General features: G+C 36.7%; 1 long non-coding RNA gene across 1 annotated transcript in view; it reads right to left on the bottom strand.

The window, feature by feature from the left end:
* LOC106973827 (uncharacterized) overlaps positions 1–27,365 on the bottom strand; it is a 113,594-nt gene that overhangs the window by 15,486 nt on the left and 70,743 nt on the right. The window contains exon 4 of the long non-coding RNA XR_001430055.3: positions 22,425–22,568. This is a non-coding gene — a long non-coding RNA (uncharacterized LOC106973827). The remainder of the gene's footprint in view (positions 1–22,424; positions 22,569–27,365) is intronic.

Genomic DNA, 27,365 nt, shown 5'->3' with positions numbered 1-27,365 from the left:
ATAAGAAATGTATGTTTTTGGAAGAAAATTTAAAACTGAGGCTGTCTATGTCTTATATGGACATCAAGGCCCTGATGGGTTTTTTTTCCTTAATAATAAATGTTTATCTGTTTCAGTTCATTGCCAGAATTTTTTGCAACTAACCAGTATATTAGGAGCCAGCTTATTTCCCGAGAGATATGATTACATTAGTCACTCAGTAAATCTTGAATTAATTTTGTTCCATAGTTTTCTAAAGAATTCATTAGATAATCTCTGGATCTAGAGAAGCTAGTCACAAGGCCTAAAGAAATTCACCTTTGGTGAACCAAAAGAAAAAAAAAAAACAAAAAAACAATGGGTAGCAGCAATATGCTGAAGAAATCTTAACAAAAGTTTTCCCAATCTTAATAAACATGAATCCATGATACACACTGAATATTTCTACTACAAAGTAAATAACTCAAACCTTTATGTATAGCCTCTCATTCTGTGTGGCAACTGTAGCATCTTATTCTGACAGTCTGTAACTCTAAAGATTTTATGTAAATCAGGGATTCACTGGAAGCAGAGCTCTAGATCCAACAGCCACAGGGGTGATTCTTCAACGAGGGACAGTTTAATAGCACAGGCCTGAACTCATGCTAAGGTGTTGCTGACAAAACTCTCCGCTGCTGGGAATAATGTCCTTCAAGTAAGGAATGAAATTGTAGCTCTCTCACTGACATATTGCATTCACCCTTTTCTCTCATCACATCAAAATAAGCCAAAGAGAGGAGATAAGCAGAGCCAAGTTGCTAAATATTCATTAGCTGCATCCCTGCTGGCCCTCTCAATGGCAGGCTCTAGTTAGGTCACTTGTTCCAGAGAGCACACAGACAGGAAAAGTATATGGCAGCAATTGTTAGACTCCACCCCACAGAAATATACCATTCCCACCCTCAAAACCAGTCCAGAAAATCCACCTAGCTCCACACAGAGTAGGCTTCAAAATTAGTTCACCCACTGCATTCCCAAACCAATTTTCTATCACCTACATTTTTTAAATAAAATCTCAAAATGGCCTTAGAAAGAAGGTACTAATTACTTCCTACATTTAACTGCCCAGAAACAACTCTGAATACATATTAACAAAACTTTGTTTCATAAATAAACAAGACTAATCCTGTCCACAGTTTGTATATTTGTCAGCAAAAAGTTTAGAACTAAAAGACGCCATGGGAAATTAGAGTGATATTAAAAGAAAGTCAAAACAAGTATCAAAGTACTTGATGCACTTTTCAATAAGTCATGTTACTAATTAGCAAAGCATAGTCAGTGGCATTAAAAACAAAAACAAAACAAAACAAAACAAAAAACAATGTAACTCTGAGTTTTCATTAATGTGCTATGGAGGAGAGAGGTTTATTTTCACTGAGGTCTGACCCCACTAGAACTTGTTTAGTTTTTTTCTAGCAGTGATAAATGACAATCAAAGTCTAAACCCTGAGACCTCTTAACCCTCTTAACTGTTAGTTTTCACTGGAATATAAAAACCATACAAACTGAAGTGTGTTACAGTGAATGAAGTATATTCCAGCTGGCCTTAGCTGCCTGAAGAACCCAGAACAGCTGTGTGAACTCCTTCATAAATTTGCCTGCGTTGGTGAAAAGGGAGGCTAAAGTCTACAATAAACAACGCTGGAGGACTGGTGTGGCCAAAGGAATATGGTCCCTGCACGAAACACTAAGGCCCAGATGTTCAGTTGCCCAATTAACCATCAGCTCTCACTTATTCCACATAGTTTTTATAAAAACTTAGTTGGAACTGTCTATACTCACCTTGAGAGCAGACACCACAAAAGAAGAATATGGATCTTTTCAACATTAATCCTTTTCAAGAGTTAAGAGTTTCATAACTCAGCAACATTCCCTTAAAAAGCAAAATTATCTTTGTATTTATGCCATGAAATAATATATTCAGATACTAAGGAGATAAGTAAAATGCTAGGACCCTGAAATTTTTTTTCCATAGAAAAAGATAAAGTCTCTTTTAACAGCCTAATTGTTGCTCTTTCTCATATATTCAGAAGTATTTTGTTTACAAAGAGTTTTCCCCCCAAAATTTACTTATCTGAGAAAACCATCTGAATTCCACTAATGAAGCCAGCCTAAGCAAAGATCAGTCCTCATACCAGCTCAGTTGCTACAAAGGAAAAGGAAAAAAATTGACCTTGACCCAGAGAATTACATAACATATCTATTATATATTACGTTGAACAATGCAAGGGAAGATTAAAAAGCATAACATTAAGGTGTAAAGATTAAAGTATAACATTTTATATGAAATACGTAGGCTACTACCAGAGCTTTCAATCTTTTCAAGTGTATACGTTATATGGAATTTAACAAAGAAGTAAATGCCAGACAAAACTTACATTACTGGTGTTTGTAGAGCTATAATTTAAAATTGGTTATCAAAAGGCTGTTTTTCATCCACATTGGATATATCTAAGAGACCCAGCAAAAAAAAGAGAACTACAGGCCTATATCCCTGATGAATATGGATGCAAAAATTCTCAACAAGATACCAGCAAATTGAATTCAACAGCATATAAAAAGAATTATTCACCATGATCAAGTGGGATTCATTTCTGGGATGCAGGGCTGGTTCAATATTCACAAATCAATCCATGTGATATATCACATTAATAAAAGAAAAGATAAGAACCATAGGATCCTGTCAATCGATGTAGAAAAAGAATTTCCTACAAAGGAAACAATCAACAAAACTAAAAGGCAACCAACAGAATGGGAAAAGATATTTGCAAGCGACATATTGGACAAAGGGCTAGTATCCAAAATCTATAAAGAATTCACCAAACTCCACACCGAAAAACACATAATCCAGTGAAGAAATGGGCAGAAGACATGAATAGACACTTCTCTAAAGAAGACATCCACATGGCCAACAGGCACATGAAAAGATGTTCAACGTCACTCCTCATCAGGGAAATACAAATCAAAACCACACTCAGATATCACCTCACGCCAGTCAGAGTGGCCAAAACGAACAAATCAGGAGACTATACATGCTGGAGAGGATGTGGAGAAACGGGAACCCTCTTGCACTGTTGGTGGGAGTGCAAACTGGTACAGCCACTCTGGAAAACACTGTGGAGTTTCCTCAAAACATTCAAAATAGACCTACCATATGACCCAGCAATAGCACTGCTAGGAATTCACCCAAGGGATACAGGAGGGCTGATGCATAGGGGCACTTGTACCCCAATGTTTATAGCAGCACTCTCAACAACAGCCAAATTGTGGAAAGAGCCTAAATGTCCATCAAATGATGAATGGGTAAAGAAGTTGTGGTTTATATACACAATGGAATACTACTTGGCAATGAGAAAGAATGAAATATGGCCTTTTGTAGCAATGTGGATGGAACTGGAGAGGGTTATGCTAAGTGAAATAAGTCATACAGAGAAAGACAGATACCTATGTTTTCACCCTTATGTGGATCCTGAGAAACTTAACAGAAGACCATGGGGGAGGCGAAGGGGGAAAAAAAAAAGTTAGAGAGGGAGGGAGGCAAACCATAAGAGACTCTTAAAAACTGAGAATAAACTGAGGGTTAATGGCGGGGGGGAGGGTAAAGTGGGTGATGGGCATTGAGGAGGGCACCTGTTGGGATGAGCACTGGGTGTTGTATGGAAACCAATTTGACAATAAATTTCATATTAAAAAAATTAAAAAATTTAAAAAAAAACTAAAAAAAGAATATATCTGATGATTTATGAATACTTATCACTTGTATTTAGAACACTTTCTGTATAAACATCAGATGCACACCAATCAAATGCCTCAGTGGACGCTTTTTTTTTCTTAATATGCTCTACCAAGGATTTGCAAATTACACTATCAACCACCCTGCACCACACCTATTTTCGTAAATAAAGTTTTACTGGGACACAGCCAGTTCATTTATTTACCTATTTTCTATGGTTGCTCTTGAGTAGAATTTAGTAGTTGTAACAGAATTAATGTAACAGTGTGTGTCAACTATGCTTCAAAAAAATAAGAATAATAATTAAAAGAAACTAAAAAAAAAAAAAAAAAAGGCTGCAAGAGACACTCTATGGTCCACAAAGTTTAAACTATTTATCATCTGGCCCTTTAACAAAAAGTTTGCCCAATATTTTTCTATACTCCATCTATCTTTATTTAATCTCCTAATTTTACACTCATTTTCTACTAAAATACATATTTCTAATACCTTATTTATTATAAACCCTGATTAACATTTAGTATACCTTTAGTGATTGGGTTGGAAAACACTTGTTCTTTCCAAGGAAATATGAGTTGTTAGGTTTCCTAACATAAGCCTTGCTCGTCATCTTCTGCCTGTTTTTACATTTACTCATGTTTCATTTTCCCTGTGCAGCCATATAGGTTTGTGCAGCTTGTTCACTACACAAAAGGGCCCAGCAAAGGGATGAACTGAGGCTAAATGCAACCTGTATACCACCTACCAAGCCATAATCCTTGACACAAGGCCATGTCCCCCCAAACGAAAGGGCACTTTTATTCTAAATTGCATGACGTTCTCTTGCTCACCAGCTTTGCACCCACATCACATGGTTTTCTTGTGCCCACAGACAAAAAGGCATTATTTGGTCCTGCAGAACCCTATGTTCCTCCAATGTTTTTCAGCAGATCTCTGATAGGAACCCAGAAAATGCAGGTAAAATTCCCAAGTAACATTCCGTATGTCCCAACTTCTGCATAACTTAGTTCTGGGATTACCCCAGACTGTCAGCAATTTATACTGATGAAGTAGGAAGTGGAAGTTGAGAGAGAAGATAAAGATAGCCTGATAAACAGAATATATGTATCATTTATGTTGGGGGTGTGAGAAGGTTCTTAATAAGAGGAAAATAAGGAAAGAGGTTTGAACTTGTCTAAATCACTTACAACATGGCCCAATCTCTCTGTGGAAGTTATAAATTTCTAGGGTTAATTATTTCCTGAAAAGGAAAACAGAGAAGAGGGAAGAACTACCTTTCCAGAATCCTCTTCCTTGTATGGTTACAGGTTAAAATCTGCCTGTGAGAGGCACTTGCGTGAGCTCTAGAGGGCAGAAGAATAGAATATTTTGTTACCCTATGTAGGCAGTTGCAGATAGCCACATTAGCCAAAATGAGGACCCAAGTAATTTGACCTTCTCTGAGAATCACCAAAATCACTGCTGTAGGATGAGATCATCAGGGCAGTGTTCCTGGCTTTTGCTCCTGCGGGGCTTCCAACAGCTACAGAAGTCTCCATTTCCCTGTATTGAGACCCTTCACATTCACAGCACAGACATGCCTCCTGTGTTGTGACCAAACCCAGACTACACATCATCAATACATCCTTTGAGGAAAAAGGGGGAGGAAGATCTTGATTTTTTCCTATTAAATGGCCTCAGATGAGACTATACTAATCTTTCAGATAGGATATCATAACTTGGAGCTCTAAGAGGGTTCATAATCCTCTCCTTCCCAGAAAGTCCAATAATTCTGAGGAAAGTGGGTCAATTTTTCATCCTCCTGTCTTTAAATCCACAATCCTGAGGTCACTGGAGAGAAGCACCATGACTCTCTATATAGCAAGAATGAGGTGATTCTCTTGGCAAAAATATCTCCCATTACATTTTCCCTGGAAGGGTATGTTCCAACTTATCTTACACAATGGTGATTAAGACAATAAAACAGTTCTTAAAACAAGAAGATCAATTGATGGTTTTATCTTCAGAAATAAAATTGCTGACATTAGAACAACAGTTTATCCCTCTTAAGTACCTGTGTACCTTGTGTCTGTTTTCTTTAGCTCCATCTCACAGATACCCTACTGCAGTAGGAAAACCATAAAACTCATCCTATTACAGTAGGATGAACCTTAAGCTCTTAACTTGACTATGACTCTTAATCTGGTCCTTACTGCTCTGTGTAACGTCTCAGACTCACTTCACTCTAAATTCAGGCCTCACTACTCTTTTCATAACGTCTTGAGTCAATCCTTTTCCTTTAAGTCTTAGGGCCTTAGTACATTCCATTCCCTCTGCCTGAAAAAACTCCCATGGTCTCTAATGCTAACTTTACACCCTTTGTCTCAGTAACTTCTACTCACTCTCCAGGTCTCCTTTTAAATGTCGCTTCTACAGCCAAGTTACTTTACCCTATTACACATGTTTATATTATCTTGTACCTCCCCTCTGTAACACATATTATAACTCACTAATTTTTAAAATATCTTTCTTCCATGTTAGACTGTAGCTTCCTGGTGTTACATTTTCAACACTGTATCCTTGGTGCTTAGCATGGTATTAATCAAATAGACCCTAAATATGTACTGAATAAAAAGAAAAAAAAAAGGAAGGGAAGGGCACCTGGGTGGCTCAGTCAGTAAAGCATCCAACATTGACTCAGGTCATGATTTCACAATTCAGTTCATGAGTTCAAGCCCTGCGTCGGGCTCTGTACTGACAGCTCACAGCTTGGAGCCTGCTTCAGATTCTCTCTCTCTCTCTCTCTCTCTCTCTCTCTCTCTCTCTCTCTCTTTCTCTCTATCTGTCTCTCTCTCTCTCTCAAAAAATAAATAAATATTTAAAAAGGGAGGAAGTAAGGATGGAAGGGGTGGAGGGAAAGAAGAAGGAAGGTAGGGAGGGAAGGAGAGAGGGAGGAAGGGAAGAAGAAAAGAAGGTTGGTAGGTAGGTGATGTGATGGCTAAAATTAAATTCACCGTAGATCAATGATATTTCCAGCAAAAGGAATCTATGGACTGACTGAGGAAAAAGACTTTCATAGAAGACTAGAAAATAATTCTTCCTGGCAAAAAAATTACTACAGTGCTAGGTCACTAAAAGAAACTTTGTATTTTGGAGATGGTAATGATAACAGAAAGTGGAGAGGGCTCTGTATTTCAAATGCAGTCCTGACTAGATAAGCAAAACTTTTAAGGTAGGTTGACATTGGTGCACTGGTGGAAACTGCACCACCTCTATTTCTGGAAGCATTTAGCTGTCCCTATTCCCCAATTGAACTCCATGCACTATGTCAGCAAACAATGGCTCCATCCTTTTCCGGATTTTGGCAATATGGTATAACCCAAATCATAGAACAGGAAACAGAGCAGACATGACTTATTCTCTCCTGTGTACATGAGTAGCCACTTGCTACATGAAAAGGAAAGAAGTGAAGACACCATGTCACGTACTCAAAATATGAGAGTAACTCATCATTTGAATCAATCTGTCTTATAATAATCTGCTGAATTCCTGCCATTACTCTCCAACTTCCTCATTCTGCCTTTACAACCATCCTCCCCCAAAGCCAACATAACTTTCCCTAGAGATTTGTTTGGGTGTGTCTGTGGTGGGGGGGGGGGGGGCGGGGGCTGAGTGGGAAAATCAGAAGGAACTTGGCACCACCAACATACTTAGATAAATCAAGCCAGGTCAAAGAGAGAGGTCAGGTCAAGAGGAAATGGGAGATACACAGTGAAGGATACATTTCTTTAGAACTAGATTCATGGACATTTGCCAACACTACACAACTGCTTATTGTGTGGAAGAATGCCAGAATGTGACAGCAAGAAATTTCCACAAATAAGAAAATAAAAGAGCCTTTCCATGAGGGCTTAATGCACTGAGAATGAAAAACAATTCAATTTCATGGCTTTAAATTATAGGAAAAATTATTGAATGCAAAAGAGAAATATATCCTAAAAATTCTGTGTCCTGAAGAAAAAGCATACACACTACATAGAGCAAAGATATGTGATATACTGTATGTACACAGACATGTAACATGTATATACATAGAGCAACCAAGATATGTAATATACTGAAGTGCAAAGTATTTAAATTCTCTCCGTTCCCTGAGGGAATGAAAGAATCAAACATATACACACATATATACAAGTACACATTGATGTTATAAGGAAAACAAGAGGAAGCTCATGTAATTAAGAATTTTGATGGAATTTCTTGGCCAACAGACTCTACTTTAGCTTTCAGAGTTTATATTCTTACAATGCTCTTGCCTGCTTTTCTTTTACCATTCTGTATTGTTAGGGCATCACCTAAATCTTGGTCACTTTATTTCCTACATCTGCACAACCTTCCAAGATATTTTTTGTGCTATGAATAATTTTCCTTTATCCATAGTAGTTGCCAACATCTACCCTATTTCTTTAATGTTTTCATTCCTTAAAACTCCCCTAAGCCATGATAAGTCATCCTTCAGAAAGATATTAAAAAAATAAAAACCTAAACTCAAAAATTACTTAAAATCTCTTTCTTCTATGATACCTATATCTCACTTGGAAGTTTTGTCCAAAAGCTCCACTCACAGTAACTATTCTGTCTGTGTTTTATTTCTTGAAGCATGAAGTCCACCTCTGTATGTAATTGATTTTGTTATTGCCCTGTATGTAATATTATGAAGCTTGATTATGCATACTGATTTGATTCTTTCCAAATTTTAGGATAGCACTAGTGCTGCCAAAATATATTAAAGAAGTCTCTGTTATAAAAATATTGATAAGACTTTGAATTGACTCAAACGAGAGTAGCTTACAAGATAGCCACAGTGAGGAAGACTTCCACTCAATATAAAACAAAATGTCTTATCTGCAGGATGACCTAGTTGATACTGTTGATGCCTAGGTACTCCTTGACAAAGGAAAGACTTGCTCCACTAATTGCAGAACATGATCTTCAGCTTTTAGTCTTTTGTGAGGACTGCCTCAGTTGAAGAAAACTGCCTTGCCCAAAATTCAATGACTGGTCAATAATGGGGCATAAAAACCCAGCACTTTAGTCCAACTTATGACAACTCTGATGGGCCACATCAGTGAATTCTGAGTTCACTGTGGGTTCAGTAGAAGCTTTCACTGGGACTGCATCACAGCTTGACTTCTCCCTCTGTCCAATCTTGCCTCCTTCCCACTCTTCCTCAAGGGATGATGCCAAGGGCACTTCCTAATGAATGCCCTGCACCCTCATTTCCCACTTTGAGTCTGCCTCCAGAGGAACCCAACCTGGGACACTTGCCAAATATGGAATTGCCTGCATCCTAAATAGTATGAACCCATTGCTGAAAATGACTAAAGATGGGACAATGATTTTTAAATGTTAAAGATAATATGCGTATATGGATGTCCTCTAATGTTCCTTTAAGATATATGATTTTATGATTCTAAGTTTTAGACATTGGGAGTCATATAATTAATATACTTTATGTGCACAGTATTTTATAGATTATACATATCTCACTCAAGCCTCACAAGAACCAGACGAGGTGGAGTACCGGCCCCAATTTACAGAAGAAACTGAGGTTCAGAAATGTTACTTGGCCCAAGGTCACATATTTATAAAGTAAAGGATCTAGAGCTTGAACTGAGTTCTCAGTTCTCCATCTACAATCAAAGTACCTTTCACTGTGTCAGTTATGAAAAAGGACTATGTGTTTATAAAATATACCGTATAACCAAAAAATTATATTAAATTTTTAATTTTCTCTGCCATTGCCAGTATTCTAAAGAGTATTTTCAAAAATCATTGAAAATGCAGCTGTGTTTCCTTTTGCCTGCTATAAATAATTCCATAAAATAATTTTGATGGGACTTTAAGAAGTCCTTCATTATTTCATTTGCTTCCATATGAGAGTCTGTCTTTCTGCTCAGTTATATGGGCACATCCTGTGATATACCTGGCAGCATTCATTTCATAGCTTCCAGACAGCTAGGACCAAAGCCAGAGGTCCTTGAGTAAAATTTTGCATGTTCGTAAGAACATTACAATAGCAGATGAGAGAAGTTTTGTATAAAATATTTCTGAAATTAAGTTAGCATGTAGACTCTATTCTAGCATTCATCATTCCAGACAAAGGAAAGACTAGCCCTTTACATTGCTGGAATTTGAGATTGTACAGGAGAAAAAACTTTAAACAAAGGCCTGCCAAATGCTGTTATTATCTTAAGAGTTACATTAGGTTCTCAGAATAAAGCACTTGACTACACTCTAAGAGACAATACCATCTTTCTCTAGCTCCAGGTTATGTCCTTTGAAATAATGATATAGTCAAAATTAACCTTATAAAAGCAAAACTGAGGACAGAAGTTTTCATTGAACCTGACCAGAACGTACCAGTCTTTTAGTCAATGAAGAGCAGTGCTTCCTACACGTTTTGTCATCAGAAAGAATTTTCATCCCAGAAGTAGAAATGATAGTTTCAAACTTGATTACATGTAACTTCCTTGGGGCATTCCAGGGGATGGGAAGAGGGTAACCACGTTAAGAGGATGACAGGGATACAACCACTCCTACTTAAGTCTCATATGGGACTTTCTTGCAAACTTGCACTGAAAACATGTTACAAAAATTTAGCATGAAAAAGTCTGAAACCACTCCAATAAGTGACACAAAGCTGTGGTTTCAAGGCTGGTGTGTCCACCAGGTGCTGCAAGCAGGACAACACATTACCTCCTTCCTAGGAGGCACTGGAGTCTGGCTTTGAATCTGAGTCCTGTCACTTTCCAGCTGTGTGAGACCCAAGGCAACTTACGTGAGCTTCAGTTTTTCATCTAGAATTTATGACTAATCATACCATCTTCACAACAGTACTATTATGTGCCAGCTATGGGCTATTGTGTGCCAGCATCCATCACCACAACTTCCTCAGGCTTGGTGACATCTTCTGAATCTGGAGCTCCCTCGCTGCTGATGCCCTGACACCACTGCAGCAGCTTCAGCTGCCCTCATCAGTCCTCAGGGCTATCTGGTCTACCAAGAACTTCTTCCCTTCTTAGACATCCTTTCAACACTGCTAAAGACTTTACCATTTCTGTCACCACTGTCACTGTTATTCTCATACTGTCTTCTATTTTTTTATACAATAACATTTACGGTTGTCTTCTTAAAAATGAACACAATGAAATCTTAGAAGCAACAGAGCATTGAATGTGTGAGCTTAGGAGTCAAACCACCTTATGTGCGTCTTAACTCCACAGCCTATTTAGCTTTATGATCATAGGCAAGATATTTAATATTTCTAGACCTCGTTTTTCTCATCTATAAAATAGGCACAAAAATGACACCCACTTCCTAGGGTCATTATGAGAAAAAAAAATGATACAATCAGTGTAAACTTCATGGAACACATTACATATTCAACAAATGCTAGCTTTTATCATTGTAGCATCTCACTAGAGTAAATCAATTTTCCAATTGCATATTTCAGACTATAGAGTCCTAAGAACAAATATAAAATGAGTAAGTAATAAATATTAAATGAAGATGTAAGAATGGGCACACTATAAATTTTAAAAACAGGGGGATATATCTAGATTTATAAACTATCCATGGAAGAAATAGACATCAGGGATTCCTTCTGAGAAGGAGAACCTGGGAAGTAAAGAAAAGGAGTGGTAAAGAAACTTACTGTTACCATAGGCTCTTTCTTATTCTGTGACTTGTTTAATATGTGTTTGAATTACCTAATCCAATTTAAAAAAGCATGAAAAATGAATCTTTCCTTTTAGTTTAGCTACAAATAATATTTGGATTATTTGCAATTAATATTTGGATTAAAAGCAAGATACTATTGCTTTTTAGGGGCATATTACAGTAATCACAAAAGTACTGATTAGAAGAGCTTTGACTGCAGTTATATTTCAAAATATTATTCCATTTTATAGACTGTCACTGATTGTATCAGTTACCTCTTCGACAATAAAGCATATGAATTTCAATTCAGGCTTCAGAAAGGTGATAGATAAAAACTATGCCAAAAATTTCTATGAGTGAGAATATGATTCTGCACCTGATATTCAGTAACACAATCACATATTCCTCCTCACTCCATATACCACCCTATACTGTATTATTTGCAAACTGATTCCAGAAAATTTAAGTAATGTGTAAGGAAGTCATTTTTATTTTATTTTAATTTAATTTATTACTTTATTTTAGAGCAAGAGAGCATATGAGCAGGGGAGAAGGGCAGAAGGAGAGAGAGAGAAATAAAGAGAATCCTAAACAGTCTCCATACTCAGCAGAGTCTGAGGCGGGACTCAGTCCCAAGACCCTGGGATCATGATGTGAGCCAAAATCAAGAGTCAGATGGCTCAACAGACAGAGCCATCCAGGCACCCCAGGAAGCCATTTTTAATCCTGTTCTTATTATGTTTTTTTTTTCCTCCTATGAAATCTCCAACCCCCATAGGTGGCCTTCTCTTCTACAGGACCGTTAACTACAATTTACTGGTTGATTTCTATGTGCCAGATTCTATTTTGAACACATTCTATGCATTTTCACTTTATGGTTCCCAAGGGGAAAAAAAGCCTATTTTTAAAATTCAGTAACAGAGAATAAAAAATAATTTGACCAAGAGTACATAGCAAATAAAAGGCTAAATGTAAAATAAGACTGGATGGTTACAATGCCTGTGCTTTTCATCATTAAATAAATACTGACCACAATTATAGTGTGTACTTCTCATTCAACACTCAAATGTGCTACTTTGAATTATTTCTTTTGTGTTTTGTTTTTTATTTTGCCCATGTCCAGACATCCTAAATTGACCGGAAGTCCTTCCAGGAAAGAACCTTATCTTTTGACCCCTTTGTATTCCCAGCAGTTGGTACTGGCCTGGAAGAATAACATGGAAATAATGGGATTATGGTGATGATGGTGGTGACAGGTGATAATGATATAATGACAAAGCCCACCTGTCAGACTTGAGGCAGGCACTCTATGCTGAAGTGTACTTACTCATTCAGGATGTACTATCCCAGTACCTACTTTAAGCCAAGCCAGTTTAGTCTTTGGACTTACGTAAGAATTACAAGGTACTGTTATAATAAAAACAAAACAAACAAACAAACACTTTAGGGAGTGTACTTGGGGTAGAGAGGGTGACCATTATATCCAAAGAGGAGAAAGAGACTTTGTAAACCCAATTTGTAGTTCAAGCATACATTATTACCATTTTTATTCTTCCATGAATATAATGAGGGTTTAGTGTATACCAGGCCAATTTAAGAGCTTTGCATGCCTTATTTCAATTAATCCTAGATAGAACTTTGTGAGGTTGGTATTATTACCCCTATATGAAAATGAAAAAAAAGCAAAACTCACTTTTCCTAGGATCATTTGGCTTCTGAGTGTTATAACTAGTATTTGAGCTTCTAGGTCCAGAATATAAACTCTTATTTTTAACTTTTTATTTAAATTCCAGTTAGTTAATGTATAATGTAATGTTAGTTTCGGGTATATGATATACTCATTCAAGACTTCCATACATGACCCAGTGGTCATCATGACAAGTACACTCCTTAATCTACATCAACTATTTAACCCATCCCCCAACCATCTCCCCTCTGGTAATCATCACTTTGTTCCCTATAGTTAAGAGTCTATTTCTTGGTTTGCATTTCTCTCTTTTTTTTTCCCCTTTGCTCATTTGTTATGTTTCTTTATTTTTTTTAATTTATTTATTTAAATTCAAGTTAGTTAACATACAGTGTAGTATTGGTTTTAGGTATAGCTCCCGGTGATTCATCACTTCCATATAACACCCAGTTCTCATCCCAACAAGTGCCCTTCTAATGCTCATCACCCATTTAGCCCATCCCCCACTGACCTCCCCTCCAGCAACCCTTAGCTTTATTCTCTGTATTTAAGAGTCTCTTGGGCACCTGGGTGGCTCAGTCAGTTAATCGTCCAACTCTATTTCATCTCAGGTCATGATCACACAGTTCATGACTTCAAGCCACACATTGGGCTCTGCACTGACAGTGCAGAACCTGCTTGGGATTTCTTCTCTCCCTCTCTCTGTCTCTCCCCTGCTCATGCTCGCTCTCTCTTTCTCAAGAATAAATAAATTAATTAAAAAAAACTTTAAAATATCTTATTGTTTTCCTCCCTCTCTGTTTTTATCTTATTTTTCCTTCCCTTCCCCTATGTTCATCTGTTTGGTTTCTTAATTCTACATATGAGTGAAGTTATATGATATTTGTCTTTCCCTGACTTAATTTGCTTAGCATAATACACTCTAGATCCATCCACATTGTTGCAAGTGGCAAGATTTCATTCTTTTTGATCAGTCAGTAATATTCCATTGTGTGTATGTATGTGTGTATGTATATATACATATATATATACATATATATATATATACATATATATATACATCTGCATCTTCTTTAGCTATTTGTCAGTCGATAGATGGTTGGGCTCTTTTCATAACTTGGCTATTGTTGATAGCACTGCTATAAACAAAGGGGCATGTGTGTCCCTTTGAATCAGCATTTTCATATTCTTTGGATAAATACCTAGCAAAGGAATTTCTGGGCGGTAGGATAGCTCTATTTCTAATTTTTTGAGGAACCTCCATACTGTTTTCCATAGTAGCTGCACCAGTTTGCATTCCCACCAACAGTGCAAAAGTGTCCCCCTTTCTCTGCATCTTTGCCAGCATCTGTTGTTCACTGAGTTGTTCATTTTAGCCATTGTGACAGGTGTAATGTGGTACCTCATTGTAGTCTTGATTTGTATTTCTCTGATGATGAGTGATGTTGAGCTTCTTTTCATTTCTGTTAGCCATCTGGATGTCTTCCTTGGAAAGTGTCTATTCATGTCTTCTGCCCATTTCTTGACTAGATTATTTGTTTTTGGAGTGTTGAGTTTAAGTTCTTTATAGATTTTGGATACTAACGCTTTATCCAATATGTCATTTGAAAATATCTTCTCCCATTCCATCAGTTGCCTTTTAGTTTTATTGATTATTTCCTTTGCTGTGCAGAAGCTTTTTATTTTGATGTAGTCCCAATAATTTATTTTTTCTTTTGTTTCCCTTGCCTCATAACATAATCTAAAAAGACTGAAGAGACAGTCTTTTTGCCACTGGATATTCTTTCCTCTTTTGTCACAGATTAATTGACCATATAACCATGGGTACATTTCTAGGTTTTCTATTCTATTCCATTGATCTATGTGTCTATTTCTGTGCCAATACCATACAGTTTTGATTACTAAAGCTTTGATATAAAACCAGAAGTCCGGAATTATGGTGCCTCTAGCTTTGCTTTACTTTTTGAAGACTACTTTGGTTATTTGGGTTCTTTTGTGGTTCCATACACATTTTAGGAGTGTTTCTTAAATGTGAAAAATGCTGGTGGTATTTTGATAAGGACTGCATTAAGTCTGAATTACTTTGGACAGTACAGGCATTTTAACAATATTTGTTCTTCCAATCCATAAATATGGAATGTCTCTCCTTTTCTTTGCATCATCTTCAGTTTCTTTCATCACACTAATGAAAGTGTGTTATAGTTCTCAGAGTACAGGTCTTTTACCTCTTTGGTGAGGTTTATTCCTAAGTATCTTATTATTTTTGGTGCAATTGTAAATAGGATTGATTCCTTAATTTCTCTTTTTGCTGCTTCAATATTGGTGTATAGAAATACTACAGATTTCTGTATATTGATTTTGTATCCTGTTTCTTTACTAAATTCATTTATCAGTTCTAGCAGTTATTTTGGTGGAGTCTTTTGGGTTTTCTATATATAGTATTGTGTCATTGGCAAATAGTGAAAGTTTTACTTCTTCCTTGCTGATTTGCATGATTTTCATTTCTTTTTGCTGTCTGATTGCTGTAACTACAACTTCTAATACTATCTTAAATAACAATGGTGAGAGTGGACATCCTTGTCTTGTTCCCAACCATTTACACTATGATACTTTCTAAACAAACTCTTCAAAAAAAAAAAAAGTCTGGTTTTTCCTTTAATGTTACAGTAAAACAGATGTGAAATAGACAATAAATTATAGTTTCTATTTACAAAAAAGCTGTAAGTGCAAACAGTGTTAGATTAAAATGTATTATTTAATCAGTTCAGTATGAAACTGAACATGATTGTGAAAATGACACTTTAAAAACATTCTACCATTTCATCAGCAACTCTCACTTTTCCCATTGAGGATGATATTAACATGGGTTTTATTATGTTGAGTAGGTTCCTTACTTGTTGAAGGTTTTTATCATGAATGGATGTTGAACTTTGTCAAATGCTTTTTCTGCATTTATTGAAATGATCATATGATTCTTATCCTTTCATTTATTAATGTGATGTATCACACTGATTGATTTGTAAATATCGAACCACTTTTGCAACCCAGAAATAAATCCCACTTGATTGTGGTGAATGATTTTTTTAACGTGTTGTTGAATTCTGTTTGCTAGTATTTTGTTGAGGATTTCTGCATCTATGTTCATCAGAGATATTGGCTTGTAGTTCTCTTTTTTTGTGGTGTCTTTATCTGATTTTGGTATTAGGGTAATACTGGTCTCAAAATAAATTTGGAAATTTTCCTTCTCTCCTACTTTTTGGAATAGTTTGAGAAGAATAGGTATTAACTATTCTTTAAATGTTTGGTAAATTTGCTTGTGAAGTCATCTGGTCTTGGACTTTTTTGTTGGGACTTTTTTTTTATTATTGTTTCAATTTCTTTGCTGGTTGTTGTTCTGTTCAAATTTTCTATTTCTTCCTATTTCAGTTTTGATAAATTATATGTTTATAGGAATTTATCTATTTCTTCTAGGTTATCCAATTTGTTAACATATAGTTTTTCATAATACAGAATCTGAACTTTAACTGATGTTCAACACTGCCCTTTCTAAGACCTCTAAAATGAAAAATATTCCATTTGAAGTCATCTGAAAATTCCACAATTATACAAAAAGGAATCTGTAAATTATGTTAAATCTGAGCAAAATCCACCCAGTCTGGCAGCAATAACTCTAGCAGAACAGAATTTTGGGGATCCTTACAACTCTACTGTATATATGGCAACCTGTTCTATAGAGTAGGAGAGGGATTTTGTCTGAAACTATACTCTGATTATCAGTGGGCTCCCCCACTCCAGATCTACAAAGTTAAAGCAGATAATCTAAGTAACATAATTTTGAGCTTTCATTAAAAACAAAAGACAGGGGCTTCTGGGTGGCTCAGTCAGTTGAGCATCCAACTCTTGATTTGGGCTGAGGTCACGATCTCATGGTTTGTGAGATCGAGCCCCACATCAGGCTTTGGGCTGACAGTGCAGAGGTTGCTTAGGATTCCCTCTCTCCCTCTCTCTCTTCCTCTCTCTCTCTCTCTCCTTCTCTGCCCCTCCCCTGCTTGTGCTCTCTATCAAAAATAAATAAATAAAAACTTTTATAAAAGCAAAAGACAATAGTATTTTAAATGGCCGAGCATTATAACCTGGTAAAGAAGTTATGGGAATAATCAAAATGCACAGTTTCTAAGTGTCTAGGCAAACCAGAGCCCTGATGCCTAGGAGAGAAGCAAGTCAGATATTAGTAACCAAAATTTTTCTAAATTCTTTTAATGCAAACAGTTTGTCAAATAAAATGAACATAGTCTGGATATGCATAACTTCCAATTTCTTAAGGAAACCATGCAGAAAAATCCAGGAAGACTTTCCCAGAAATAAATCAAAGCTTTACCAATGACATTCACTACTGAATTGTGGGACAGAATATAAGGCCAAAGAAGAGGCAGAAATATAAAATAGTTTCTTTCAGAAGCCAGAGTTATTGTAAATAGATTTGACATTTGGAATTTGAAGACTGTTATGGAAACATATGGCTTAAAATATCACATTCTCTTCAAGGGTCCTAAAGTTTCAAATAAAGTAGTTAAATGCTCTGTGCAACACAAAATACTTCATAGGTGGCCTGAAAGAATAGGTTTGATCATGCTACTAATTCCTTCCAGTTCCACATACACACCTCTGTTGCATACCATTGGGCACAGGTTGCAATAATTGTAACTGGTTGTCAGTTATCTAACCCCCTGCCAAAAGTCACTAAAAACCCTGACATGTTATTAGAAATACAAGAAAGAACAGTATAATGTGTATAAAAGAGAAAATGTTATAAACAAAAGACCAGCCCAGAGTTTTAGAGCAGTGAAACTACTCTGTACGACACTATTATAATGTATACATGTCATTACACATTTGTCAAAACACATAGAATGTACAGCACCAACAGTGAACCCTAAAGTAAACTATGGACTTTGGGCGATAATGTTGTGTCATCGTAGGTTCATTGAATGTAACAAAGGAACCACTGGTGGGAGATGTCCAAAGTGGGGGAGGTTATGCATGTGGGTATAGGGGATACGGGGACTGTCTGTATTCTCCATTCAACGTTTTTGCTGCGAACTTCAACTGCTCTAAAAATTAGTCTTAAAAAAAATAAAAAATAAAATAAAACAAACTAACAAACAAAAAAACATTAGACCATGGGTGATTGATGGGGCCATAAGTACAGAGACAATGTCTTAAAAAAACTGAAGTCTGAAGCTCCATTCAGCTACCTTCTACTTGGTCGCTCCATTATGCCAAAGTATTCACTGAATATTTCCATCTGCCTACTCCTCCTACTCCTTATGCTGTTTCCACTGTGTTGACTACTTTTAAAAACATATTAAGTGTGTCCATTCCAAAAGGAAATAGTCACTGAATAATGAGTTAGTAAAATAGATTAGTGAGATTTTTAATTGCAAAATTTAAAAGCAATTAGTGTTTACCCTACAAAAATTCATCTTTAATTATTTCCCTTTTGTTGGGATGCATGGGTGCTCAGTTGGTTAAATGTCTGACACTTGATTTTAGCTCAGGTCATGATCTCACATTTCGTGAGATCGAGAACCACATCGAGCTTGTGCTGACAGCAAGGAGACTGGGATGTTCTCTCTCCTCTCTCTCTGCCCCTCCCCCCACTCACACACACACACATACACACTCTCTTTCTCAAAATAAATGAACATACATAAATAAAATAAATAAATAAATAGAATTATTTCCCTTTTGTAATAAAGATTAGCATAGCAAGCAGTAATTTTAGCATTTATAGAAAAAGCTCAAAGCTGTGTAATGGATACATACATAAAGGATTGTTATATTATCTATTTTTGTAACTGTTTGAAATTCTCCTTAATACAAAGTTTTTTTAAAGGATCAACTATAAAGTATATACTGGCTTAATGTACCAATAACTGTATAAATTAACTTGATTGCTATGATATTATGTTAAAGATATTTTATATTCTATATCACCATCATCTGAAAATATAGCATAGTATTTAAGAATATGAATTTTTGGAAATCAGAATGTTTCAATCTGATTTGCATTCTACCTACTCCAGCTGTGGTAACCTCGCAAAAGTTGAGTTCTACTCTGTAGGTGGAGAGAAAGATTTCAAAGATTCACAATTCAGAGATTAAAAAACTATTCCCTATTCTAGTGTATTTCAAAGTTAAATATTTAGAAATTACAAAGAATTTTCAAAAATAGAAGGAATCATATAGTCCTTTCATGGCCTTTTAAGCCTAATTAAATGACCTAAAGAAAGCCTTATTGAATTAATCAGTCAGTTTTCAATAATGTCCTGGATTTTACTTCCCACTAGGCCTTCTAGCAGCAGCTCTTTGCAGGTATACAGTCTCACGCTTAGCCAGGGATATGGGGATTTGGGGGTCTTCTCCAGTCCCTCCTGGATGGACATGCAGAGACCTTACCAAAGCTCTTATTTCCCTTATCTCCCTGTTAAATTTCAGGCCAGTCTGCTAGTCCACTGCTTACCGCAACCTCGTGCTACCCGAACCATTGGTAGCCTTCATTTGCCACCAAAACCAGTACTGTTATTGACAACACTGTTGAACGTGAGGTTTGTCTCCTCTCTGCTCCTACCAAGTGAATCCCCTGTGGCAACGAAGCTGCTGGCTTTCTTGTTTTGCAGTGCCCTGTACATTTCTGCTCAGATCAGCATGGGTGTGGGTGTGGATGGGAGAAGCCCCAGGCAAAAAATGCCAGACTCCCACTGTTCTTATTTGACATTCAGTATTTTTTTCATAAATAATTGCTTTTCAACTTGTACGACTTTGGTCAATTCAGTAGTCCTAAAGTGGTTGTTTTTAAGCCTTGAAATTTTATCCAATTTTATCCAATTTTATTTATATAATGCTTTATCAGAAAAGAGAATCAAATATGTGACATTTTATCACAGAAAGTTAATAGTAGGGCATATTCTAAATTGTCTAACTGATAGTCATTATTATTAGCATTTTGTTTTGTGGATCACAACAAATACATACAAAATAAATATTCACCTAATCTCAATAAATATTGGCCCTCTTCTATACAATGTTTAAATGTTTCTTATCTAGGGCCTCCTGGGCAGCTCAGTTGGTTAAGCGGCCAACTCTCGATTTCAGCTCAGGTCATGATCTCACAGGTTCGTTAGTTCGAACCCCACATCCGGCTCTGCGCTCACAGTGCAGAGCCTGCTTTGAATCCTCAGTCTCCCTCTCTCTGCCTCTCCCCCATTCATGCTCACTCTCTGTCTCTCAAAAATAAATAAACATTAAAAAAATTTTTTAAATACATGTTTTTTATCTAAAGTTTATATGGAGGCCCTTTCCTATATTTCTCTACAATCTTTATATGTTTATGTTATGTTTCCATACAATGTTTACATGTTTCTATATGACGTTATATATTCATTTAATCTCAATAAAATATTGGCTCTTTTCTATATAATGTTTATAGTCCCTAATAGTTAAATTATTCAAGTTCCTCAAGACACAAGGATTCTGAAAGTTGGTAATGAACAATAATTCATTATTCTGAAACTCTTTCATCCCAAAACAAGTCCTTTTTGAAGGATGATTAGAATCCTTTTTTCAAAAGCAGGATTCTAGAAATGTACTTTTAGTGAGAATGAATGATGGTTGGAGAAGATAAAAAACTCTCTATGAACATAATTATAAGAAACCAGGTTAAGACTACAAAAATAAATATATTTGACTGCAGAACCCAGAGTTATCAAAAATATTTGTGGTCTGCTAGACTATAGTGTTAAAAAGAAACTTATTGGGATTAAGTGCAAACTCGTGTCTACATATTTAGGGTGCACTAAGCTGTATTTCAGCCAATCCTTTCATTTTCTATGCCATTATCTGTCCTGATCACAGTCAAGCTAATCAGAAAATGAGCCCACAAAATAAGTAAGACAGTTTTATTGAGTAGATCACACATACTCAACCTCAATCATTTTTAACATCTTGACATAGTTTTAACCTACAACTTTCTTTTTAACTATAGGAAATAACTTTGTTAGAACATGAGCACAATCAGCTGAAAGGAAATTGGAAGATGTAGTAAGTGTGATATTATGTTATGAACTGCTGCCATGTAATTTTTCTGATCCTTTGAACAAAGTAACATAATTTGTCAGAATGTGTTCTCATAATAACCTGCCAACAAACTGGATGAGCTTAAGAAATAAAGTAACGGCCTACACCGAAAAGTTAAAAGAGTATTAATTCCTTACCACTGTGGAAGGAAGTGAAGAAAGATGTCAAAATTTCAACATCTTCAGAGCAACCAAGAAAAAAAAGGTAATAAATTTTAAGGCTTACATTGCATCTTCCATTCTCAATAGAGTAACATTTGTATTTAAAAGTCCTTTTTTTCAGGGCACCTGGGTGGCTCAGTTGGTTATGCGTCCAACTCTTGATTTCGGCTCAGGTCATGATCTCACAGTTCATGGGATTGAGCCCTGCATCAGGCTCTGTACTGATAGCACAGAGCCTGCTGGGGATTCTTTCTCTCCTTCTCTCTCTGCCTCTCCCTCACACGCTCTCTCTCTCTCAAAATAAATCAATAAAAGTAAAAACTTAAAATAAAATAAAATTATATAAAAAGATTCTTCTTTTCAAATAAATGTATTGCCAAGTTTCAAAATGAGAGAACAGATGCCAAACAATGGACAGAAAATGTTCTTTCTTGAAGAAAAGAAATCCAGCACATTGCAATGTGGCCCTCTGCTGCTATTTTTCAATACTACACGAAAAAGACTAATTTCCAGTGGTGTCTCTTTGCAGGGTCAATACTTCAACAAAGTTTTAAGGAAAAAATGACTTAAATCCTTCAACAAAGTGTAGTCACTTACAAGATTTTTTTTAAAAATCGAAGTGATTGATTCAGCGTAATGTTATTCTGAACACAGTGTCTGAGCTACATTAAATACCTTAGTGACAGCACTATTCATTTAAGAACAGATTTTCATTATTTATGTTCCATTTCAATATTTCCAAAAAGAGATTATATTCATACCAAATGGTTTCTACAATAACAATAGTTCACCCAATGCTATGGGGAAAAAAATTTTTTTTTAATTAGAAAGAAACTTGTGTCTCACAATGCCATTCCTAATAAATATCTCCATTTTCTAGGAAAACGTCACAAAAGGTCTAGAAAATAAACTCAAAAACTCATCTAAGACTAAACTCAATGCAATTTGACCATCACTTTTAAACTGCCAAGACTGAGGGGGGACTTACTGAGAAGTGAATAAAGCCTCACATGCATGGTCCCTGGGGTGCCTGGAGTCGCCAGGAGCTGCAAAGTATCCTAGGTGAGGAGAAGCCAGGTTGGCAATAAAGACTCTCCTATGTAAGCATTTCTGGTAAATTGCCTCAAGATACCTTAGGAAAAAAAAAGAGATCTGAACCTCCAAGTTCAAGTAAATTGTCATGATTTCTTTTCCTATGTTAAATATGGCATACCTTTTTTTTTTAATGTTTGTAGTTTTTCTTTTTTTCTTTTTCTTAAAAGGGGCCAGAAAAAAAATGTGTGTGTAAGCTCACAACCCACAAAACCTGAATCTGCCTTTAGGTAGAACCCAACACAGTCAGTCCATACAGAAACCCAACATAGTCAGTCCATACAGAAAATGTTATTTTACTTTCGATGGGAACATCTTACATTAATAGGAAAAAATGGTTTTAATGACAATTTTGAAACCAAGACTAAATAGTAGCTTAAAAAGGCACTGGTAAAAATACTTTATACAATTTTTTTTTTCAACGTTTATTTATTTTTGGGACAGAGAGAGACAGAGCATGAACGGGGGAGGGGCAGAGAGAGAGGGAGACACAGAATCCGAAACAGGCTCCAGGCTCTGAGCCATCAGCCCAGAGCCTGACGTGGGGCTCGAACTCACGGACCGCGAGATCGTGACCTGGCTGAAGTCGGACGCCTAACCGACTGCGCCACCCAGGTGCCCCACTTTATACAATGTTTAAGGGGAAGAAAGATTAGTATCTGCCCAACAGTGAAGCTCTCTAGCATTCAGAAATCTCTAGCTTTTGATACCTAGGTAGTGTTCAAGAGCACTGGCTGTGGAGTCAGGCAATCCTGGATTTCAGTCCTGAATACATCACTCTATTGTTATGTTACCTTTAGCAAGTTAATTGTGTCTTACAAATGTAGGCACTTAACAACTATTTGTTAAATAAATATATGAATCAATTCTACACAAAAACTTCAATTTAGCAAATACAGTAGTTCAATTTATTTCCATTAAAAAATCATTTGTTGCATATCTGTTAGGTGAAAGGTATTGGGCAAAAGGGGAAGAAGGAGTACAAGAGTTCAAGCAAAGCATTGTTTGAGGATTTCTATTTGTATTCGATGAGATGGGAAAAGACTTCTTGGAGCACAAAGCATTTAAAGATGAAGCCTTGAAAAACTGTTACAATCAGACCCGGTTGACTGAAAAGGTGGATCAGGCTGGAAGCATTTCAGCTGAGGGAACAATATCCTAAGCCAAGACCCAGAGACAAGAAAGGAGAGATCTAAGTGTTCTGGGAAGTCAGCAGCTCTGCTAGCGTGAGGTTTAGAGAATTCAGGGAAGACTGGGCTGGAAACAAACCAGGGTCATACCACCACTTCGGTTAACAATGCTCCCCATTCTGGGGGCGCCTGGGTGGCTCAGATGGCTGAGCATCAGACTTCGGCTCAGGTCATGATCTCATGGTTCCTGAGTTTGAGCCCCACATTGGGCTCTGTGCTGACAGCTCAGAGACTGCAGCCTGCCTCAGATTCTGTGTCTCCCTCTCTCTCTCTGCTCATCCCCTGCTCGTACTCTGTGTCTCTCAAAATTTAATAACCATTAAAAAAATTTTTTTTAAATAATGCTTCCCATTCTGAAAAGGCTCACAAAATTCCTTATCAGTGAAAGTCCACGCAAAGCACCATTATAAATTACATTTGGCCCTCTTTCATAGACAATGCCTTTAACTGATACAAAGAAATATGGGACTTAGGACAAATTTTGATTAAACAATAATTAATCTCAGTTCCAGATTTGAAAAAGAATTTTATTTTTTTAATTCACACTTTCATCAAAAACTGGACTATCTGTAACTTTAATTTTTTTTAAGTTTATTTATTTATTTTGAGAGAGACAGAGACAGCATGGGTGGGGGAGGGGCAGAAAGAGGGAGACAGAATCTCAAGCAGGCTTTGTGCTGTCAGCATGGAGCCTGATGCAGGCCTCAAACTCACGAAACTGTGAGATTATGACCTGAGCCGAAAGTAAGAGTCAGATGCTTAACCAACTGAGCCACCCAGCGCCCCAACTATCTGTAACTTTTAAATACTGACTTCTGTCATACAGAAATCATTTGAAGATTAAGGTTTATGTTAAAGCCATTGATTTGAAAGACTGGAAGAGAAGGAAACGATGGACACTGTTCTAGTAGGGCATTAGGAGGAAAACTGTTCTCAATGTCATCAATAAAAATAAAGGGATAAATGAAAGAAAATGTCATTCTTGTTGGTATAATACATAAAGTAATGGCCTCCAGTCCAACTTGAGTTCCAAACTGTCCTCGACCACTTGTCAGTAGTGCGATCTTGGACAGTTCTTCTAACTTCTCTATGCCTTGGTTTCCACTTGTGTAGAATAAGAAGGGCAACCACAATAGCAATACTTGCCTGTGGTACATTATAATACTACCTGGCCATGGGAGGAGTATACATTTTCACACACTCTGTCTTTGGACCTGGACATATGACATGCTTTGTCCAATGTAATGTGACATTTGTCCTAATCCTTTGCTATTATAACACACCCATAAGGGGGCTGCTCTTTCAGCCTGGATTCTAGAATGAAGAGCACTCAGGAAGCAGACATGCACTGATTTATAGCCTCCATGAAACATAAATGACAAACTTCATTGCTGTAAACCACTGAGATTAGAGGGTTGTTACTGTTGCAAAGCCAAGTAATACAATGCACTACCCACTTCACATATTTGTTATAAAGACTGAATAAAACAATATCTTTTAAAAGACTTTATAACCTTTTATGCCCTCCCAGACCTCACACTAGCTCCTTCTCTTACCTAAATTGTTGCAGATTAGAATATTTAGGAACATAGGTGTGCCTGACTGGTTCGGTCAGTTTAAGCATCCAACTCCTGATTTCAGCTCACGTCATGGTCTCACAGTTCCTGATATCGAGGCCCGCTTCAGGCTCTGTGCTGACAGTGCAGGGCCTGCTTGGGATTCTCTCTCTCCCCCTCCTCCGCTCATGCTCACATGCTCTCTCTTCCTCAAAAATAAACTTTTTTTTAAAAAAGAAGAAGAAAATTTAGGAACATAACTTGTGATGTGAGAGAGTAAGGAAGATGAAAATGCCAACTATCAAAGCTGCACCTCCCTCTCCAGCCCCTGTGCCAATGCCTCCCCAAATTCAATGCTACTGCCCTACTAGCAGAAATTCGTCTCCTTACCGTAACTCATAAAACAAAATAAGCTTAAGTTTTGTGTTATTTGTGATGTGAATTCCCATGAGAATACTGAAGGGAAGATATGTCTTTAAAATGATACAGTTTTTATGCTAGTGTGTATCCCAATTTTTCTGAGAAAGTGCTCAGAGCCACTTATGTCTGGTTCCCTTCTGTATTTTCGTTAAATTTTACTTAAATCTTTGTTTAGCCAGAGTGATACCAGAGCTTCTATGTGGAATCCTGTTTATACTTAAAGGATTCCATGGAAAGGAAAAAAAAAACACTGAAAAAGGAAACTTTTTTAAAAAGACATTTCATTTAACTAACAGAAAGACAAAAACAAAAACAAAAAACTTTGACAAAACTGAATAAAGAAGTAACCACAGAAATGGCAGAGAAAAGGCCTAAGAGATGGTGCCATGATGTGCAATAAATCACACAGAGGTAATGGCTAGGGAAGCAGGTGAGCCAATAATTGGACCAGAAAACAAGACTATCCTTATTATTCAAGCCCTTGGCACTCTCATTTCTGCATGAAGTTGAAAGAACATGAGCCTCAGAGTTGTACAAGCCCAGGCAGTTTTGAATCCCAGTTCAGCCACATTCTCTGTACAACCTTAGACCAGCTACATACTTTGAGACATACTTTCCTTGTTCAGTAAAGGAAAATAACAGTTATTTTCCCTTACCCAGTTAGGGGGAATAACAGCTACCTCATAGGATTGTGGTATTAAATGGAATAAGGTGAGTGGAGCACCTAACATAGTACCTGAACAATAACAGCTTCTCAAAATTTATGTCTTAGCTCTTTACCATTAACTCCTCTTTTTCCCATTCCCTGAACTAATCTTCAGCAACACATGTGCAAATGCTTTTGTTCCCAGGTTGGGAATCTCCTGTAGAGTAATAAATTATAATCTAACACATAAAGACAGAAGATATTTTATGCTGTAAAGCTAAGAGGTTTTTTTTAAGTATGCACACATTTATATACAATTTTTTCTCTTAATATATTTACAGCTTTACATTGGTCACACACACACATACACACACACACACACGCACACATACACAACCACATCTGAAATATGTAGAAATAAAATGACACATTTTCCAAATAAAGCTGCATCATCAGTTCTGTGTTTCTCTGACTTCCAACTTTGAAACCCCCAGGAATTACAAAAGAGAGAGAAAGACACTCACCCATCAAGAGGTCATATTGAGTGATTCCAAGGAACATTAGAAAACCTGTACTGAATCCAAGTTTTAACTGCCAGATTTTTAACTCCTGGCTACAGTTCCCATGTATGATATAATTTAGAAACAGTTTAGGCACAGGAGAATCACAGGATTTAAAACATTGTGTCCCTCAACATGTAAAATATTAATGGAAAATCCAGACAAGTCATAAATTGTTATAAAGAAACTAAAAAACAAAAAGAAATTTGCAAAATGGCAGGGAGACCTTTTAAACCATAAGGGAAAAGAAGGAATGATGGCTCCTTTATTAATGCATAAGTTGAGTGGAACCTCCAAAGTCCTTCACACCTTTCCCTTCAGGCATCTTCTACCTCAAGGATACCTTAGGTACATTATGAGGGACTAGAGGCACAGAGCTAGAGGGACAGAGCAGCCAAGTATGCTGCTACTTTTCCAGTCGGAGATGGATCACAGAAGTTCAGACACATACGCTTTTTACCCCAA

This window comes from Acinonyx jubatus, chromosome A1 (genome assembly GCF_027475565.1).
Source record: "Acinonyx jubatus isolate Ajub_Pintada_27869175 chromosome A1, VMU_Ajub_asm_v1.0, whole genome shotgun sequence".
Lineage (NCBI taxonomy): Eukaryota > Metazoa > Chordata > Mammalia > Carnivora > Felidae > Acinonyx > Acinonyx jubatus.
The sequence above is the reverse complement of the archived record's forward strand: the minus strand, read 5'-3'. Positions and strand labels throughout refer to the sequence as shown.